This window comes from Triticum urartu, chromosome 6 (genome assembly GCF_003073215.2).
Source record: "Triticum urartu cultivar G1812 chromosome 6, Tu2.1, whole genome shotgun sequence".
Lineage (NCBI taxonomy): Eukaryota > Viridiplantae > Streptophyta > Magnoliopsida > Poales > Poaceae > Triticum > Triticum urartu.
In genome coordinates, this window is record NC_053027.1 from 489,867,605 (window position 1) to 489,889,889 (window position 22,285).

At 44.1% G+C, this 22,285-nt stretch overlaps 1 pseudogene; it reads right to left on the minus strand.

The window, feature by feature from the left end:
• Positions 1–10,299: 10,299 nt before the first annotated feature.
• On the minus strand, positions 10,300–17,484 carry LOC125514469 (annotated as a pseudogene).
• Positions 17,485–22,285: the final 4,801 nt, after the last annotated feature.

Consider the following 22,285-nt stretch of genomic DNA (forward strand, 5'->3'; position numbering starts at 1 on the left):
TGCTATGCTTAGGTTTGGGTCTTGCCCATCACATCATTCTCCTAATGATGTGATCCCGTTATCAATGACATCCCCATGTCCATAGCCAGGAAACCATGACTATCTATTGATCAACGAGCTACTCAACTAGAGGCTCACTAGGGACACATTGTGGTCTATGTATTCACACATGTATTACGATTTCCGGATAATACAATTATAGCATGAATAATAGACAATTATCATGAACAAGGAAATATAATAATCATTTTATTATTGCCTCTAGGGCATATTTCCAACAGTCTCCCACTTGCACTAGAGTCAATCATCTAGTTACATTGTGATGAATCGAACACCCATGGAATTCTGGTGTTGATCATGTTTTGCTCTAGGGAGAGGTTTAGTCAACGGATCTGCTACATTCAGGTCCGTATGTACTTTACAAATCTCTATGTCTCCATTTTGAACACTTTCACGAATGGAGTTGAAGCGTCGCTTGATATGCCTGGTCTTCCTGTGAAACCTGGGCTCCTTGGCAAGGGCAATAGCTCCAGTGTTGTCACAGAAGAGAGTCATTGGGCCCGACGCATTGGGTATGACTCCTAGGTCAGTAATGAACTCTTTCACCCAGACTGCTTCGTGTGCTGCCTCCGAGGCTGCCATGTACTCCGCTTCACATGTAGATCCCGCCACAACGCTTTGCTTGCAACTGCACCAGCTTACTGCCCCACCATTCAAAATATACACGTATCCGGTTGGTGACTTAGAGTCATCCAGATCTGTGTCGAAGCTAGCATCGACGTAACCCTTTACGACGAGCTCTTTGTCACCTCCATAAATGAGAAACATTTCCTTGGTCCTTTTCAGGTACTTCAGGATATTCTTGAGTGTTGTCCAGTGTTCCATGCGGGGATTACTTTGGTACCTTCCTACCAAACTCACGGCAAGGTTTACATCAGGTCTGGTACACAGCATAACATACATGATAGACCCTATGGCCGAGGCTTAGGGTACGACACTCATCTTTTCTCTATCTTCTGCCGTGGTCGGGCATTGAGCCATGCTCAATCTCACACCTTGCAATACAGGCAAGAACCCCTTCTTGGACTGATCCATATTGAACTTCTTCAATATCTTGTCAAGGTACGTACTTTGTGAAATACCGATGAGGCGTCTCGATCTATCTCTATAGATCTTGATGCCTAATATATAAGCAGCTTCTCCAAGGTCCTTCATTGAAAAACACTTGTTCAAATAGGCCTTTATACTTTCCAAGAATTCTATATCATTTCCCATCAACAGTATGTCATCCACATACAATATGAGAAATGCTACAGAGCTCCCACTCACTTTCTTGTAAATGCAGACTTCTCCATAAGTCTGCATAAACCCAAACGCTTTGATCATCTCATCAAAGCGAATGTTCCAACTCCGAGATGCTTGCACCAGCCCATAAATCAAGCGTTGGAGCTTGCACACCTTGTCAGCATTCTTAGGATCAACAAAACCTTCCGGCTGCATCATATACAATTCTTCCTTAAGGAAACCATTAAGGAATGCCGTTTTGACGTCCATTTGCCATATCTCATAATCATATAATGCGGCAATTGCTAACATGATTCGGACGGACTTCAGCTTCGCTACGGGTGAGAAAGTCTCATCGTAGTCAACCCCTTGAACTTGTCGATAACCCTTAGCAACAAGTCGAGCTTTATAGATGGTCACATTACCATCCGCGTCTGTCTTCTTCTTAAAGATCCATTTATTTTCTATGGCTCGCCGATCAACGGGCAAGTCAGTCAAAGTCCATACTTCGTTTTCATACATGCATCCTATCTCGGATTTCATGTCTTCCAGCCATTTGTCGGAATCTGGGCCCGCCATCGCTTCTTCATAGTTCGAAGGTTCACCGTTGTGTAACAACATGATTTCCAAGACAGGGTTGCCGTACCACTCTGGTGCGGAACGTGTCCTTGTGGACCTACGAAGTTTAATAGCAACTTGATCTGAAGTTTCATGATCATCATCAACAACTTCCTCTCTAGTCAGTGCAGGCACCTCAGGAACATTTTCTTGAGCTGCGCCACTTACCGGTTCAAGAGGTAATACTTCATCAAGTTCTACCTTCCTCCCACTTATTTCTTTCGAGAGAAACTCGTTCTCTAGAAAGGACCCATTATTGGCAACAAAGATTTTGCCTTTGGATCTGAGGTAGAAGGTATACCCAACAGTTTCTTTAGGGTATCCTATGAAGACGCATTTTTCCGACTTGGGTTCGAAGCTTTTCAGGTTGAAGTTTCTTGACATAAGCATCGCATCCCCAAACTTTTAGAAACGACAGCTTAGGTTTCTTCCCAAACCATAATTCATACGGTGTCGTCTCAATGGTTTTCGACGGAGCCCCATTTAAAGTGAATGCAGCAGTCTCTAAAGCATAGCCCCAAAATGATAGTGGTAAATCGGTAAGAGACATCATAGATCGCACCATATCCAATAGAGTGCGATTACGACGTTCGGACACACCATTACGCTGAGGTGTTCCAGACGGCGTGAGTTGTGAAACCATTCCACATTTTCTTAAGGTGTGTACCAAATTCGTGACTCAAGTATTCCTCCACGATCTAATCGCAAAACTTGATTTTTCTGTCACGTTGATTCTCAACTCACTCTGAAATTCCTTGAACTTTTCAAAGGTTCGCACTTGTGTTTCATTAAGTAGACTATACCATATCTACTCAAAGTCATCAGTGAGGGTGAGAACATAACGATAGCCACCACGAGCCTCAACACTCATTTGGACCGCACACATCAGTATGTATGATTTCCAATAGGTTGGTTGCTCGCTTCCATTGTTCCTGAGAACGAGTCTTGGTCATCTTACCCATGAGGCATGGTTCGCCACGTGTCAAATGATTCGTAATCAAGAGACTCTAAAGGTCCATTCTGTATGGAGCTTCTTTCAATTGCGTTTGACACTATGTGACCAAGGCGGCAGTGCCACAAGTATGTGGGACTATCATTATCAACCTTACATCTTTTGGCATTCACACTATGAATATGTGTAGCATTACGCTCAGATGATTCATTAAGAATAAACCATTCACATAGGAAGCAATGACCATAAAACATATCTCTCATATAAATAGAACAACCATTATTCTCGGATTTAAATGAGTAGCCATCTCGAATTAAACGAGATCCTGATACAATGTTCATGCTCAAAGCTGGCACTAAATAACAATTATTATGGTTTAAAACTAATCGCGAAGGTAAATGTAGAGGTAGAGTGCCGACGGCGATCACATTGACCTTGGAACCATTCCCGACGCGCATCGTCACCTCGTCATTTGCCAGTCTCCGCTTATTCTGCAGCTCCTGCTTTGAGTTACAAATGTGAGCAACCGCACCGGTATCAAATACCCAGGAGCTACTACGAATACTGGTAAGGTACACATCAATTACATGTATATCACATATACCTTTCGTTTTGCCGGCCTTATTGTCCGCTAAGTATTTGGGCAAGTTCCGCTTCCAGTGACCACTCCCTTGCAATAAAACACTCAGTCTCGGGCTTGGGTCCATTCTTTGGCTTCTTCTCGGCAGCTTGCTTACCGGGCACGGCAACTCCCTTGCCGTCCTTCTTGAAGTTCTTCTTACCCTTGCCTTTCTTGAACTTAGTGGTTTTATTCACCATCAACACTTGATGGTCCTTTTTGACTTCTACCTCTGCTGATTTCAGCATTGCAAATACTTCAGGAATGGTCTTTTCCATCCTCCTGCATATTGAAGTTCATCACAAAGCTCTTGTAGCTTGGTGGAAGCGACTGGAGGATTCTGTCAATGCCCGCGTCATTTGGGAGATTAACTCCCAGCTGAGTCAAGCGGTTATGTAACCCAGACATAGTGAGTATGTGCTCACTGATAGAACTATTTTCCTCCATCTTACAGCTAAAGAACTTGTTGGAGACTTCATATCTCTCGACCCGGGCATGAGCTTGGAAAACCATTTTCAGCTCTTTGAACATCTCATATGCTCCGTGTCGCTCAAAACGCTTTTGGAGCCCCGGTTCTAAGCTGTAAGGCATGCCGCACTGAATGAGGGAGTAATCATCAGCACATGCCTGCCAAGCGTTCATAACGTCTTGGTTCTGTGGGACGGGTGCATCACCTAGCGGTGCTAGTAGGACGTAATCTCTCTTGGCAGCTATGAGGATGATCCTCAGGTTCCGGACCTAGTCCGTATAGTTGCTGCCATCGTCTTTCAGCTTGGTTTTCTCTAGGAACGCGTTGAAGTTGAGGACAACGTTGGCCATTTGATCTACAAGACATATTGTAAAGATTTTAGACTAAGTTCATGATAATTAAGTTCATCTAATCAAATTATTCAATGAACTCCCACTTAGATAGACATCCCTCCAGTCATCTAAGTATAACATGATCCGAGTTAACTAGGCCGTGTCCGATCATCACGTGAGACGGACTAGTCAACATCGGTGAACATCTTCATGTTGATCGTATCTCCTATACGACTCATGCTTGACCTTTCGGTCTTCCGTGTTCCGAGGCCATGTCTGTACATGCTAGGCTCGTCAAGTCAACCTAAGTGTATTGCGTGTGTAAATCTGGCTTACACCCGTTGTATTCGAACGTTAGAATCTATCACACCCGATCATCACGTGGTGCTTCGAAACAACGAACCTTCGCAACGGTGCACAGTTAGGGGGAACACTTTCTTGAAATTATTGCGAGGGATCATCTTATTTAAGCTATCGTCATTCTAAGCAAATAAGATTTTAAACATGATAAACATCACATGCAATCAAATAGTGACATGATATGGCCAATATCATTTGCTCCTTTTGATCTCCATCTTCGGGGCTCCATGATCATCGTTGTCACCGGCATGACACCATGATCTCCATCATCATGATCTTCATCATCGTGTCTTCTTGAAGTTGTCTCATCATCTATTACTTCTACTACTATGGCTAACGCTTTAGCAAAAAAGTAAAGTAATTACATGGCGTTTATGTTGACACGCAGGTCATAAATAAATAAAGACAACTCCTATGGCTCCTGCCGGTTGTCATACTCATCGACATGCAAGTCATGATTCCTATTACAAGAACATGATCATCTCATACATCACATATATCATTCATCACATCCTTTGGCCATATCACATCACAAAACACTTGCTGCAAAAACAAGTTAGACGTCCTCTAATTGTTGTTGCAAGTTTTTACGTGGCTGCTATAGGTTTCTAGCAAGAACGTTTCTTACCTACGCCAAAACCACAACGTGAATTGTCAATTTCTATTTACCCTTCATAAGGACCCTGTTCATCGAATCCGATACGACTAAAGTGGGAGAGACAGACACCCGTCAGCCACCTTATGCAACTAGTGCATGTCAGTCGGTGGAAGCAGTCTCACGTAAGTGTACGTGTAAGGTCGGTCCGGGCCGCTTCATCCCACGATGCCGCCGAATCAAGATAAGACTAGTAACGGCAAGCAAATTGACAATATTGACGCCCACAACTGCTTTGTGTTCTACTCGTGCATAGTAACTACGCATAGACCTAGCTCATGATGCCACTGTTGGGGAATGTAGCAGAAATTAAAAAATTTCTACGCATCACCAAGATCAATCTATGGAGTCATCTAGCAACGAGGGAGAGAGGAGTGCATCTACATACCCTTGTAGATCACGAGCGGAAGCGTTCAAGAGAACGGGGTTGATGGAGTCGTACTCGTCGTGATCCAAATCACCGAAGATCCTAGCGCCGAACGGACGGCACCTCCGCGTTCACCACACGTACGGAGCGAGGACGTCTCCCGTGCCTTGATCCAGCAAGGAGGAGGGAGAGGTTGAGGAAGAGGGCTCCAACAGCAGCACGACGGCATGGTGGTGGTGAAGCTGCAGTACTCCGGCAGGGCTTCGCCAAGCTCTTACGGAGGAGGAGAGGTGTTGGGGAGGGGAGGGGCTGCACCTTGGATGTTTTGTGCAGCCCTCCCCTTGCCCCTCTATTTATAGGGGAAGGAGGAAGGGGGCCGGCTCCTCTAGATGAGATCTAGAGGGGGGCGGCGGCCAAGGGGAGGGGGCTTGCCCCCCAAGCAAGGGGGGCGCCCCCTTTAGGGTTCCCCCCCCAACCCTAGGCGCACGGGCCCAAGGGGGGATGCGGCCAGCCCATGTAGGGCTGGTTCCCTTTCCTCTACATCCCATTAGGCCCTCCGAGAGAGGTGGACCCCCGGAACCCCTCCGGTGGCCCCGGTACAATACCGATATGCCCCCGAACCTTTCCGGTGACCGTATGACAACTTCCTACATATAAATCTTCACCTCCGGACCATTCCGGAACTCCTCGTGACGTCCGGGATCTCATCCGGGACTCCGAACAACATTCATTAATCACATACAAGTCTTCCTAACAACCCTAGCGTCACTGAACCTTAAGTGTGTAGACCCTACGGGTTCGGGAGACATGCAGACATGACCGAGACGACTCTCCGGTCAATAACCAACAGCGGGATCTGGATACCCATGTTGGCTCCCACATGCTCCACGATGATCTCATCGGATGAACCACGATGTCGAGGATTCAATCAATCCGTATACAATTCCCTTTGTCAATCGGTACGTTACTTGCCCGAGACTCGATCGTCGGTATCCCAATACCTTGTTCAGTCTCGTTACCGGCAAGTCACTTTACTCATACCGTAATGCATGATCCTGTGATCAACCACTTGATCACATTGAGCTCATTATGATGATGCATTACCGAGTGGGCCCAGAGATACCTCCCCGTCATACGGAGTGACAAATACCAGTCTCGATTCATGCCAACCCAACAGACACTTTCGGAGATACCTGTAATGAACCTTTATAGTCACCTAGTTATGTTGTGACGTTTGGCACACCCAAGACACTCCTACGATATCCGGGAGTTGCACAATCTCATGGTCTAAGGAAATGATACTTGACATTCAGAAAAGCTACAGCAAACGAACTACACGATCTTTGAGCTATGCTTAGGATTGGGTCTTGTCCATCACATCATTCTCCTAATGATGTGATCCCGTTATCAATGACATCCAATGTCCATAGTCAGGAAACCATGACTATCTTTTGATCAACGAGCTAGTCAACTAGAGGCTCACTAGGGACGTGTTGTGGTCTATGTATTCACACATGTATTACGATTTCCGGATAACACAATTATAGCATGAACAATAGACAATTATCATGAACAAAGAAATATAATAATAACCATTTTATTATTGCCTCTAGGGCATATTTCCAACAATGCTTGGGCTGGCTCGGCCCTAAGGCAGCACGGCGGGGCATTGGGTCATGCTTGGGCCTCCCCTTGGCATGGCAGCACGACACATTAAAGTTTTTTTGTTGAGAAACATGACACGGTAAGTAAACTGTGCCAAACTAGCCCCATTTGTCGTGGCCCAAAGCACGATGAATTTTGGTTGGCATGGCATGACCCAAGTCCCAGGTTTACTTTTGATATCCTCCCGGGAAGGAGGGAAGTCGGGTACACATGCGCCATCATATTCACACCACTATTTATATTTATTTAACATAAAAGGGAACTTGAAGGACCGAGAGCCGCATTAGATATAAAAGTCATGGTACTACACGCATAAGGATTAAAAAAGAGAAAAAAATAGCAACATGGTCCCTAAAAAATATGAGAAGAAGCTTAAATCATGGATATATAATGCAATTTGGTCATGACATTAAGCTCCAGTGTAGGATCATACCCACCGTCACCAAGAACAACGCCACTTAGGATGATCAGTTTACCACAAGACCACCACCATCGTCTGGTCGTAGGAAAAATGCAGACGCCTAGATGAAATTATATTGCCTCCTAATAGGCTTTCATGCCACGAGGGAGAGAATGGGACAACATTGTAATCAGACACCGAAGCTCCAACGGGTCGCTTTTCGACCAGAACATTCATCGGCGAGGTCGCTGAGACAAGTAGTCAACCACCAAAGACAGATGCTCTCCAAGAGGAAGAAGGATTCGATGGCCATCGTAGCTCTTCCACGAGCACAAATGAAGATGAGCCCCATGAACGAAATGATATGTTACTTGACGAATATTGGACCTCACCCCACCGCATTTCCCTCTACCTCCACCACGACTGCTTGAAGAGAGCGGAAGAGGCAAGATCGGTGAGTTTATGATGAACATGTCGGCCTTGAGTTCCCCTCATATATGATCCCCACCACTAGAGCACCAGCTGCAAAAAGATCGCAACCGCCATGCATCGGACACAGGCACACAACTCATTTGCATGGTTGCGCCGATGACTCTCCCAACCATCATAGTGTGGAACTCCTCCAAGGTAAACCCTAATCCAATCCTACTATATTCATAAACTTCCCGCGCTCCTCTCTCATGCCTGCTCCTGCCGGCAATACCGTAGGAGAAGGGGGGAGTCGGGCCTTCTGGACGACTCTCAGCGAGAAGGGCGGGAGAGATGAGAGGTCATGTGGCTACATTTATAATATTAATCTAATGTAGACCCCCAAAAAACATGGCATGTTGCGTCCATCCGGTTGATGCTACCGAGCTAGAAAAACAAAAATTAATAATTGTTACTGCAAGTTGCTGGGCAAACCCGAAGAGGTAGCAAGAAACATGCACCAGTATTACTTTTAGGTACATTCAATGCTTTGCTGCCAAGAAAAGAAGCTAAATGAAGTGAAGTCATGGACAGGTATGTTTTTGAATAAAACAAAGCGAGCCAAATAAATAAACCACATAAAAATCCATGGGTTGTCATGCAAACAAATGAGTATTCTATAAAGCACTGTTTTTTTTCGGAAAGGGGTTGGCCCTGGTCCCTGTCATGCACACAGTCCTTTTAGGATGCATTATGTTTAAGTGTTTTTTATTTGAGAAAATACAAAGGCTATGCTTTTTAATGCATCAATAGAAAGAACAGTTTGTACAAATCCTAGTACCGCCACACCCTGCAGATACAACGCGAGACCCTAGAAGCTAGGGGTGCAACAACCATTTTTAGGATGCACTATGGCTAGATTTTTCCTATATGAGACAACGCAAAAGCTCAAAGATTAGATGCATTCATAGAAAGAAAGAGTTTGTAGAGGCTCCCAGACAAGCCACACCCCGCAGATACAACGCGAAGCCCCTATAAGTTGGCACGTCAAATGTCAGAAGCACAACTGATAGACCCTTCGTCCCCGCCAACACCCGGTGTTTGGCCTCCGCTTTGAACGCGTCACGCAAATGTGCTGGGCTAAGACGAGTGTGGTCAAAGATGATCGTGTTAGGCCTTGTACAATGCGAGATATTTAGGGGAGTGCTTAAAAATTTAAGCACTGATGCTCATTTGTAAAGAATGGACGTTTAATTAAGTATTATACAATGCAAGATGCTTAGTAAAATAATCTTTTATTAAGCATCAGTGTTTATCTTTACGGGAAGAATTAAGTGTATGCCCTCTCAAATAAACATCGGCATTAAAAAAATGATTTTTTTTCTTTAAGCACTTCCTTTAAGCACATTGTGTTATACAGGCTAAGGGAGGTGTCTAAGGCCTTGTACAGTGCAAGGTGCCTAGGGAAGGTGCTTGATAAAATAAACCAAAATTTTCTCAAGCATCAATGCTTATCTTTATATGAGGGGTGCCTAATTAAGCATCTACTATCTACAAATAAATATTGGTGCTTAAGAAAAACTGATTTATTTTTCTAAGCACCTTGTATTGTAAAAGCCTAAGCATTTTGCATTGTATAAGGTCGAAGTCTTACTATGCTCACTATGGCTGGATATGGTTGGGCGCTTATCGATGAGGAATTAACGGATCACATATGTGCACACACCTGTGAAGATGCAACGCAATGGTTGTTCTACACGCATGAGACATTTAGCCAAGGACCTTTATTTTCTCAGGAAAAAAGGCAAGGTGCTTAACCTGTATGGTTATGGCTGGCTACAAGACAAAGTTGAGTTATTTTACTTTACTGATTGTCTTAACTATGTAAAAATGTGGAAGTTTTGCTCAACATCCTACAACTACAATCCAGAAGCTAGGGCCGGTTAGGACCCAGACTGCAGAATTTTACAAACTGTAGTCATTTGTAACTGCGAAAATCACTGAAGCTCCTGGCAATGCTTTACTGGATCTCCTCCATCCATAACAGATCCTCTTGGGATTTGCAAGTCCTACAAGCCCTTCAATTATGAGAACCAACTAGAATATGAAAATGGTGTAACATACATATATGTCATCAACAAAGAGCAAAAGGCTATCAGGCGGGGCAAGATCAAGCAAACACGAGAGAACTTAAACATTCCTCGCATTTTCAGTATGTCGGTTTACAGGTTACAACGCTTGCATAGGCATCGATACAAGCATGCCCCAATACCAAATGTATTGTATTCTACCTGAATTTAGGTAGGGTGGGTGTGTATTTCCATGTCACTTCTGTCTTCTCCTATCTACAGCTTTTCGTAAACTTTAGCTATTCACTGGCCATCAACCGAAATAATTTGTGATTTCCTTTACGAGCAAGAAGAGCTGATTTTCTCCTGGCATGTTTTCCAATCTTTCAAACAAGATGCCATCCATTCTAGCTTGGACACCATTTAAGGAGGTGACGTCCTGTAGCACCCCCTTCACAACCCTGTCAACTCCAAGAATTGAACCCCCGATGCCTGACAAGATCTCCGGTAGCGTCGGTGAGGCCTTTGAGATCTCAACTAGCCGGACCTGCATTATTCAGCACACAGTCAGAAAGCGGGTGGTGAACTCTCAATCATGTAGTTCCACTCAAAACCACACTATGAATACTGCAGCTTGCAACAAATGTCTACAAGTGAATTTCCAAAACTAGGAAAGCAGGATCAACTTGGAATCCCAACTGAAACAGATGAATGAACACTGCTGCTTGAAGGGCACCTCCCTTGATTACTTCATCAGAATGTCAAGCATTGAAAAGGCAATAGCTAAAATCCTATAATCAAAGAATTGAATGTAATTCTGTTGCTATTCAATACATTCTAGACTCTAAGTACATGCACAGATAGTATATATTTATGCATGCATGGCAGACGTTTGTTCATTAAATACTCTTGTTTATAAAAGAACCAACCTTCTTATCCTGTGGTATCTTAGCTCTCTGTTTTGCAATAGCAAGCGCTTGTGAGAATCCACCTAGCGAATCAACCAACCCTCTTGAAGCTGCATCTTGGCCGCTCCAAACTCGACCTTGTGCAACAGTCTCCATCTGGTCAATCTGGTGGAGGAAAGAACTCAGCACATGCTCGAAGAAATATGAGCTACTCAGTATCTGAGAACAATTCTTACACTCATTGAGCGTGACATGGCTGCTTTATCTCGAAATGATGCGTAAGCATTTTGCGCCGACTTCTCAAAAATTTCTGCCTCGTCTGGTCTGTGGAAATATATCACATTCTTTAAACACGAAATTGTCCATATGATAGCTGTTATGACTTATGAGCAGGCCTTGTAGTATTGCACATACCAAAATAGACAGTACAAGGAGTCAAAGTCACACACAGACACTATGCCAATAGAGCAATACCAGAATACCTTAACAACAGTGAAGCATGAAGCAGCCAGGTGGCAACTCAGACAGCATATTTAACAAATAAAAACAAGAATTAAAAGAGAAAAGGGGGAAACAAAAAATTTAAATGAAAAAAATCAGAAAATTTGAAGAGTTAAGAAGTATTCTACAAAAAAGGAAATCTGGGGAAATTCACAAATAATTTATAAATTTAATAAAAAACAATAAATACAGCGGATAACAGTCGAAACCGTCATAGTTAGCCTTGATGTTGCTTTCTTTGTATGCATCCGCACTTCTTTTCAAATTTTCCTTCTTTGCGAGTTTTCTCAAATTTTCTAGTTTTTCCACAATATTTTTTTGTCCCCACCCCCTAGACTTTATGGTTGTTCCTATTTTTTCTCTACATTTTTCTTTTTATTTCTTCTTAATTCCGTTTTTGAGAAGTTTATGTGTTGAATATGCTACTGGGCTGCCATGTGTGAGAAAGCCATCGCCATGTCATCCAAATCCATGGATTCAAGAGTTGAGGGGCATGGTTGTCCGGTATCTGAGTCTACCATCTAGGGGGGCTATATCTGAATTAGGCCTAGAGTTGAGGGAAGGAAATTGGTTTCATGCTTCCTTTCTAACAGAGAATGCTTTTAAAAGAAACAGAGAATAGATGGTCCTGGACTTACGGTTATTGGCAAAATCAAATATGTCATAGGCTCTTAAATATCACAGCTATTTACAAACCATAGCAGACCTAATAAACCACATCATAAGAGTCGGCATTTGCTGTTCTATGATTAAAACGAATAATTCGATGATGAAAAAATAAACAAAAAATACTGAGAGGGTACAATCTGCTTGATTTATGATGAAATCACGTGATAAATTAATATTCCACTTGTCTATTAAAGGCAAACACGTTGAACCATTGTAAACTATAGCACCATTCCAAATTTCCAGTGCACGGCTTCCATACTATTCTTAACTTGACTTGACTCCGACGGTATCAGACTATTTTTGTTACAATCTGGTAACGGTCGCTGGATCCTGTGGGCTCTCCTCAAATTTACTTCTATTTTATTTTCCTAATATACTGTAGCAAATGAAGTGCCAATATTACCTTAAAGGGCGTTGATCAGCTGCATTAAGCTCTGCATATCTACCCCTAGATAGAATTTCTTTGTTGAAGTCAATCCTCTCATACAGCTTTTGAAGGATAAATTTTCCTGTTATTCCAATACAGAAATAGTAAGATAAGAAACAAACACTCACCGACAGCCAAATTCACTATCCAAACTGAGATCGAGTAGAATAGTAAGCCCAAAGTTGAGACTGTTGCAAGAGAACATAGAATTCGCACTGTGGAAGACCTGTTACTAATCTTAGCAAGCACAAATAGAAGGTAATAAGGATCACCTGTAATAACTCCAATTGATCCTGTTAGAGTAAGTTTCTCAGCAACAATAACTGGCGCAGCCATTGCCATGTAGTATCCACCACTTGCAGCAACATCAGACATGGAAGCTATCACAGGCTTGGACTCAGCCAGGAGTCGAATTTCCCTCCACATCCTAGTTAAAATAAGAATAATCAATACATAACTGAAACTCTGCTGCTGCTTCTGCTGCCTAAATGAAACCTGAGGCAGAACTCACAGATCAGAAGCAAGAGCATCACCACCAGGGCTGTCTATACGGAGGATAACAGCTTTATACTTTTCTGACTCTGGAAAGGGTAAGAGACTTGTACATTAAAATTAGATGAAATTATTCTGTTAGAGAACGTATAAACTATGACAGAAGTTTGCATTATATGTGTACTTATATAAGCTACACCAACTGCTTCTACAATCTGTGCTCACTGCATTGAAACAGAGAAATCTTATCTCATCTAAAAATATAAATAAATTAGGGAACTGAATCCAGTTTAAAAAATGTTCAGATGTATTTTATATTTTTTTCTACCCGGTACAAACGTATACATCAAATTTGCATCTGAGACACCGATTGATTGCTGAGATAACATTATCATAATTACCTCTAACAGTACGTATCTTCTTGATTAACTGCTCGGCAATAATGCCCGAACTAGAAATACTCAGGCCACTGCGAGTTCGTGTTATGCTTCCAGATGCTCTGATTACTGCAATTAAGTCTCCTCCTCCTCCTATCCCAAGAGTTGATTTTCTTACACGTGAATATTTACTGGCAGTTCAGACCAATGTCAGTTCAGTAAATAAAACAAGGAGTTTATATGTGTTGACCTTTCAGATTAATCAAGCAACATCAAATAATACCAAACAAATGAAGTGTGCAAAAAAACTGAGCAGACGCCTCATAGTATAGGATAGAAAAATTGCAACATTTTAGGATCAGGTGCACACACGCTGACAGTCCACAAAACAAAACTTAACTGGCCCTAGCTGACACAAACTAAGGGATATAATCCGAGTCATCTTTTCAGTTAGGAAAATTATATTTTCTTTTAAAGGAAGCGTTATTATTTAGCTTAGCCCTTAAGTAAATCAGAGGTAAGGATGAACCCTTTACTCCTTTCCCCCTGTAATGTGGTAGCGGTACCACTCCTCTTTCACTGGGCCACAGGAGTTCAGGGCCACGCCTGTTGACCTCGACAACTACCCTATATGCTCCAATCCTTCCATAACATCCCAGCCCATAAAAAATGTTATTAACAATCGTGCACTCTGCTCATATCAACAAAGAGCCAGAGATTGTAGGTTCCACTGGCTATTGTATAGTTTCCGATAACTACTGCTGATCCAGTTTGGCCTGTTCAGCCTAGAGATGGAGATGACCACTATCTATGGTTATTTTCCAAAAAATGTCTATATCAGTGTATATGTGTAGGTTTGAAGCATATATATGTAATTGGTCATGTCTAAATGGAGCGAGGCCAGGGTTAATTTGGTCATTTCTCACTTCACAAACAGCAATAGAGATGGTAATGGCTGAAAATTGACAGTGGTGGCAAAAACATAAAAATTGATGGAAGAGTGCCATTTTGAGAAATAGCTGAAAAGCAATGGCACAGTTAAAGTTCCAGAGTCGACTAGTGCCATTGCTATAAATTTATCAGAAATCCTTAACTTGGCTGGCTTCCAGTTTGCACCCAGTTTTCCAGAACAATGAATATCTAAATTACCTGTAGTCAACCATACGCAGGCTTTTCTTGTCATTCTGTCCTACTCTCTCTTTCAGCATTGTCATTACCTAATGAATAAGACAACGCCGACAAAAACAATAGCAGACAAATAAAAATAAATAAAGTAAATAATTCAGTATTCTAATTCAAATAAACAACACATTATGTAAAATTCCATGTCTAATTTGCCAGTTTGACAAGTCGCATATCCTGAACATTTCCACATTTCAATAAAGAAACTCCAACTAAGCTTGGCTGCCTGAGTTAGCAATTAACATATCCAAGTAGATCAGTATATGTTGTAGGAAGATTTGATGTTTCCTTGTTGTGGACACTTACCTCAACTAGGACCCTAAAGTTCCCTTTCTAACTAAATCGAAGAGTCTTGTATAGATATGACTTGCTTGTGCACTAATAATGGCCAAGGATCTCACTATTTTACACACCGATAATATAAATAGAGAGACATCACTTTACATTCCTAATACAGATTACATATCATGTCTCTGGGACTAAATTTGCGTCTCATGTCTTTAATTTCTTGTTCATGGGTGCTTCTTTGATGCATAACATTTCTACTAGTTGAACCTCTGCCTGCAACACATGTTACTACTCTAGAGCCCCAAAACAAAGAGACTGAAAAGTTTTGCTGTTTACTTAATATCGATGATATGAAATAAAAAGAGGAAATAAGGATCGTTAAAGTTAAAACATCACTTGTATTCCTAATACTAATCACCATGGGTTGGGCAGAAGATGCAGTAACAACTAACTTAACTCAATTTAGTCTTGTGCAATTTACTTGCCAACTCAGTGATCAGCTAAGGAGGGAATCTGTACCTGATCATCATACAATAGATCTGTTATCCAACCTTCTTTCTTAAGTCTCTCGACCTGATAGACTCCTGAGTTGACAAATTCCTCAATCTCTTCTTTTTTCTTCCCTAGAAAAAAAAATCTGTAATGATGATGTTTCAATTAAATATGTGAAAGTGAAACAGATCTATTTAATTACCATGTGTGGAAGACACTGTATCTAGCCAGTTTCCATAGATATTATCAAGCAGTGCACCCAGCATCTCCTTAACTTCATTTGACATGCTCTTCCGCCCAAGTTGGTCTCCGGCACTTTTGTAGCGACCAATTCGTTGAATTTCTGGCTGTACTCCAACTTTCTCAAGCACACCTTGCAAATCGAATTAAAAAGTGCTAGAGTGTTAGCTACCAGAAAAGAACGAAGATGCATTCAGATTGTCTCATTTTGTGGACAAATAACACACTGGGCATGACCAAGCTCACAAAACTTGGTTCACAATGAGAAGCTAAACTAATCAGAAATGCATTGAACGTTATAACAGAATGAAGGATATATGCTGCAAAAATAGCAAATACTTCTGTAGTTCTGTTGCACTATAACAAGTTTAATTTTGAAACAGGTTTGAGGATCAACATAAAATAACGCCTACTTGATCATGGTGCACTTGACCAATAACCAGAGGTATCATGTTATCGCTGTACATGCAGTTACCTCTGAGAAATGTCTGCTGAATGGTTAGACCATACAAAGCAACATAAGCACTTGGCGGTGCATACAGCTCAGCACATGCACTAGCAAGGTAGTATTCTTTCTCCCCTCCGACGGGCATGTAACCGACAACAAATTTACCTACAAAAATATGCAGCACTTGTTATGACAGACATGAACATAAGGTAAGATACTACCAAATTCAGCATAGCTTGTGATTACCAGATTTCTTGAAATCCACAATGTGCCTTCTGATCTCCTCCGCCTTTCCCCATCCACAGCTCAGCGGCTCTATGTGCAGGTAAATCCCTGATATCCGTGGATCATATGCTGCCTTCTCGAAATTCTCGCAGATTTGCGGCAGCGAGAGCCCTGACGAGAAGCGGGTCTTCAACTGATCAGATATCTGCAACCACGGGAACACACGATCAAAATCCAAACCCACACAATACAGTATAAGACTAGCAAATGTTATAACAAAGTCCAAACATGTCTCGATTACAAAATGACCAAATACAGTGGCAGGTGCGCGTGAGTGAACGGAAACACACGCCAATTCACCCACCCACGCAAGCATACGCACACGCACACGGCGTGTGCCAGGATCTGCAACAGCAACAGTAAATTTGCTACCACGATACAAATATCAGGGCGTCCGCTAAGATGATAAGGCTCCCATAATAATGCACGAAATGAGCAAATCGTACTACTAAGAAGGGTAGCAACATCAGCAAGAGCGCGGTGGCGAAGAGTAGCGCACCTCGCCCCGAAGCGTCATGGTGAGGACGCTGCCCTTGCGGACGCGCTTCCACGGCGGGGCGACGAGCATCTTGAGCTTGACCGCGAGCTGGGTGCCCCAGCCGAGCTCCTCCACCACGAACGCCGGCGCCGCGGGCAGCGGCTCCTTGCGCCTCGCCCGCGGCCAGAGGCGCCTCCTCCTGCTTGGTGGCCCCCGAAGACGACTCGACGGCGCGGAGGGGCGACGGGAGGTGGCGGCGGGCGAGGCGGGGGAAGACGCGGAGCGGGAGGAGGTGATGGCGGTGGCGGCGGCGGAGAGGCTGGACCGGTGGTACGGCGCCGAGCGGAGCACGAGCAGCCTCGCCATTGCTCAGGAGGCTTCCTGAAGCTTCGGGGAGGGAGGAAGGAAGGGCGGGGTGGGCTGGGGGAGAGCCGCGCCCCTCGTCGCGGCGTCGGGGATGATGGGTGGAGTGGTGGGAGGGAATGGAAGCGGGCGGGGGGACGGTGGGGGGAGAAGGCGCTGGGGGTCAAGTGTGGTGGACCGGGTCCAGGAGGGATCGTGGGGTCGGGAGCGGAGCGGAGGAGGTGGCCGGCTCGGGGCGATAGGTGTGGGGCGGCTCACTTGGCGCCACGTTGGGCGCGTGAGACGCAGAGTACGGGCACTTTTCTCAACTCTCTGCTGGAATATCTCGACGAAGGCTCAGTTGAAATTTCATCAGTTTTTTCTCTTCAGTTCCTTCTTTGTACCCCTTAAGAAAAAAAGTTCCCTTTTTTGTGTTTCTCTACTCCTATAAAAAATGAGTTGGTGATGATGGTGCCTGCCTTCGTGGTATCTGCACCATCTGATTTGAATCGTAGCGTCTCACTTGTATAATTTGCAAAAACACCCCACGTGTAGTATGGAATTGCAGAGAATATATCCAGAATACAACAACGCACAATGTGATCTTCTTGTTTCTACCTCTCTCTCGAAAGAAGTAGAAGCTTTGAGTACCCTCCCAAATTCTTGCCGCCGGACCCTCCCCTCTGTTCCCTGGTGAATGCGGGATTTGAGTTGGGGCAAGGGTCCCTGTGCTTGTATCTTTGTGGTTGTAATCAGGGTCTTGATCCATTGGATTTGGCTTCAAGATTGCTCGGTATCTCCTTCTAGATCTGAACGTGCAGGCCGTCGGAGATGGAGATGGTAGTGGCGGGGGGGGGGGGTTTCGTCTGCTCAAGTAAGTTAGCCTGTTTTCTATGTTGGCGTTGATCCCCTTTTGTGTGTTGGCCCTGGTTCTCAACCTCCAACGTGCCTTTTGTCTATGTTGCACATGGAGGATTGAAGGCTACCCGCGGCAAGACCGCCGTGAGTAGGCCTAGGAGTTGTAGGTGCAAAGAATATTTGCCAGTGGTGAGCTACTAGTTTCCGGTGGCTCGAGCACTAAACTGACAATAGAAGATGGGCAAGATATTTTGAAGTTTGCTTCTTGTTCGATTAGGTGCATATTTCGCGAGATTATCTCATTCCAACATGTCTCTAATTTTGATTTTTCGTGCATATTTCATGATATAAGTGCAACTTCGCAGAGGGGTCACTCACGAGCAAGGTGAGGCCATTAAGTATATTACTGTGTTAGTTTGCATCAAAGAAATCAGACTAATTTCTATTGTCTCTACAGAGAAATTAGTCATGGAGCTATCTTCAGGAAAGACTACCGATCTAGAACTAGCTTTATTTTCATGGACAATTTTTGTTGCTCTGACTGAACAGAATATCTCTGTAATTTAGCCAAACATTATATCACCATGCCATTACCTAGGTTTTTGCACATAATTCTTGTCCGTTTGGGTGGTGCCAAACCGCTAATAGAAGACAAGTTGGCTTCTTTTTGAAAAACGACATAAATGCATAACTGTATGCTATTTATGGTTGTCTCTGCTGCCTACGACCTAGAATTACAAGAGGTCCAGTGCTATTTGTGTGTGTGTACTACACATGATTTCAAAGCATTTTTACTGTACGTTCCATTTCTTTGCTGGGTACAAAATGTATTGCGGCTCTTGTTCATTGTTTTTCATTTTGTATAAATGTAGTATGAACTCTCTACATGCTCAGTTTTTCCTCCTTTGTTGTCCTCTTAGGTGAGCAGATGGATGAAGCAAAATAACCAGAACTAATATTGTTGGAACATATGTTTTGAGCACACAATTGTAAGCAAGGTACACAGCTTTACAGATGATTCCATGGCCTAATAGACCCCTATGGTAATTAACTAATAGACCCCCGTGGCCTAATAGACCCTAGATGAAGGCTGGCGGCGGTGTTCTTCGGCTGGCGATGGTGCGTCCTAGCGGCGGGGTCCGCGGGGCGCGGGCGATTCTGATGCCGTGGCGCGGCCGTTGGCCGCGGGATGCGCGGTGGTGCGGCTAGCCGCCGGCCTCCGCTCCGCCCAGATCTGGGCTCTTCTGGGCCTCAGCTGGGTTGGGGCGGGCCGACGTTCCGGCGTGCGGCGGCGTGGCTCCCTGTTGGTGATGGCGCGGCGTCGAGGGATGCGGGTGGTGGCGGCTTCGTCGGCCGAGGTGCTGCAGCGTGGCGGCAGGGGTTGTCCGGGTCCTTTGGGGTCCGGCCGGGCCTGTGCGGGCCTGGTAAGCTCCTGTTGTCACGTCCGGTCGGCTCCGCGTCGGCGGTGGTGGTAGTCCCCTCGTCCCTCCTCCAGGTCTCGTGTCGGTGGCTCAGCGAGACGACAATGATGGTTCAGTGACCGTGGTGGCACATGTTGGTGGGCGGCAGTTCTGGTGGAGCACTTCCGATCGTCCGGGGTGGTGGTGGTTGTTTGGGTTGGGAGAAATCCCTGGTGGCTCGTCCATCACCGATGCGGTGACGCCTGCGGACGCCGCCGGACCTTCCTGAAGGGCGTCGGATCTCCCCCTTCCCCACTGCCCTCTGCGTACCGGGGGAAACCCTTGGACTTGTCCGGGCAGCTGCGGCGTCGTCGTCGCATTCCTTCCTGAAGGTGCTGCCCAGTACGCGACGCCTCGGAGTGCTAGTAGCGCAGTGGTACTTCTCCGGTGGGTGCAACGGTCACTGGTCATCTTTGTTTCGTCGACTTGCCATTGTCGGCATTTGTTTCTTTTTCTTTTTCTTTTCTTTTGGGCGTGCTTGTGCTGCTTCCGCCCCAGCATCTATCGTTGGTTGTATCGGATGGTTGCTTTGTAATACAAAGCGGGGGAAACCCTTTTTTCTTACTAATTAATTGGAACTAGTTGTGAAAGTTATGTCTAGAATATTTCTTCTCTTCATGGTGGCGTTGTATCCAGATTCATTTTTCCTGTGCATATTTGGCAAAGCATTCTGTTAACCAATTCTACTTCATTCTTGTTTGTCCTCGAACCATTTATAAGTGTGTGCTCAAGCTATGGTATGTATGTTATTTGGATATATTAATTGCTTCGAATTATTTGCACATTTAAAGTCTGGTGTGCCTAATATACTGTCATGAAATAAGCAATGTTGACTTCTTAGATGGGCACTAATAGAATATCTTGATTCGCTTTCTACAAGCTTTCCAAGGAAAGCAGCAGTTCTGGTATAGTTGTGACGCCCCTGATTTGACCGTACACTAATCATACACGCAAATGCTTACGGTCAAGATCAAGGACTCACGAGAAGATATCACAACACAACTCTACAAATAAAATAAGTCATACAAGCATCATATTACAAGCCAGGGGCCTCGAGGGCTCGAATACAAGAGCTCGATCATAGACGAGCCAGCGGAAGCAATAATATCTGAGTACAGACATAAGTTAAACAAGTTGCCATAAGATGGGCAGCACAAACTGGGATACAGATCGAAAGAGGCGCAGGCCTCCTGCTTGGGATCCTCCTAAACTACTCTTGGTCGTCGTTAGCGTCCTGCACGTAATAGTAGGCACCTCAGTGTAGTAGGAGTCATCGTCGACGGTGGCGTCTGGCTCCTGGACTCCAACGTCTGGTCGCAACAACCGGGTATAGAAAGGGAAAAAAGAGGGAGCAAGGCAACCATGAGTACTCATCTAAAGTACTCGCAAGCAAGGAGCTACACTACATATGCATTGGTATCAATGAAAGGGGTAGTATATGTGGACTGAACTGTAGAATGCCGGAATAAGAGGGGGATGACTAGTCCTATCGAAGACTACGCTTCTGGCCACCTCCATCTTAAAGCAGTAGAAGAGAGTAGATGGTAAGTTAACCAAGTATCATGGCATAGCATAATCCTACCCGGCGATTCTCTCCTCGTCGCCCTGTGAGAGAGCGATCACCGGGTTGTATCTGGAACTTGGAAGGGTGTGTTTTATTAAGTATCCGGTTCTAGTTGTCATAAGGTCAAGGTACAACTCTGGGTCGTCCTTTTACCGAGGGACACGGCTATTCGAATATATAAACTTCCCTGCAGGGGTGTGCTACCTCTTGAGCACTGCGTTGGTTTTCCCTTGAAGAGGAAAGGGTGATGTAGTAAAGCAGCGTAAGTATTTCCCTCAGTTTTTGAGAACCAAGGTATCAATCCAGTAGGAGACCACGCGCGAGTCATCTCGTACCTACACAAATAAATAAGAACCTCGCAATCAACGCGATAAAGGGGTTGTCTATCCCTTCACGGCCACTTGCAAGAGTGAGATCTGATAGAGATAATAATAATAAGATAAATATTTTTGGTATTTTTATGATACAGATTGAAAGTAAAGATTGCAAAATAAAATAGATTGGAAACTTGTATGATGGAAAATAGACCCGGGGGCCATAGGTTTCACTAATGGCTTCTCTCAAGATAGCATAAGTATTACGGTGGGTAAACAAATTACTGTCGAGCAATTGATAGAAAAGCGAATAATTATGAGAATATCTAGGCATGATCACGTATATAGGCATCACGTCCGCGATAAGTAGACCGAAACGATTCTGCATCTACTACTATTACTCCACACATCGACCGCTATCCAGTATGCATCTAGAGTATTAAGTTCATAAGAATAGAGTAATGCCTTAAGCAAGATGACATGATGTAGAGGGATAAAGTCATGCAGTATGATATAAACCCTATCTCTTTATTCTCGATGGCAACAATACAATACGTGTTGTTTCCCCTACTGTCACTGGGATCGAGCACCGCAAGGATTGAGCCCAAAGCTAAGCACTTCTCCCATTGTAAGAAAGATCAATCTAGTAGGCCAAACCAAACTGATAATTCGAAGAGACTTGCAAAGATAAACCAATCATACATAAAAGAATTCAGAGAAGAATCAAATATTGTTCATAGATAATCTGGATCATAAACCCAC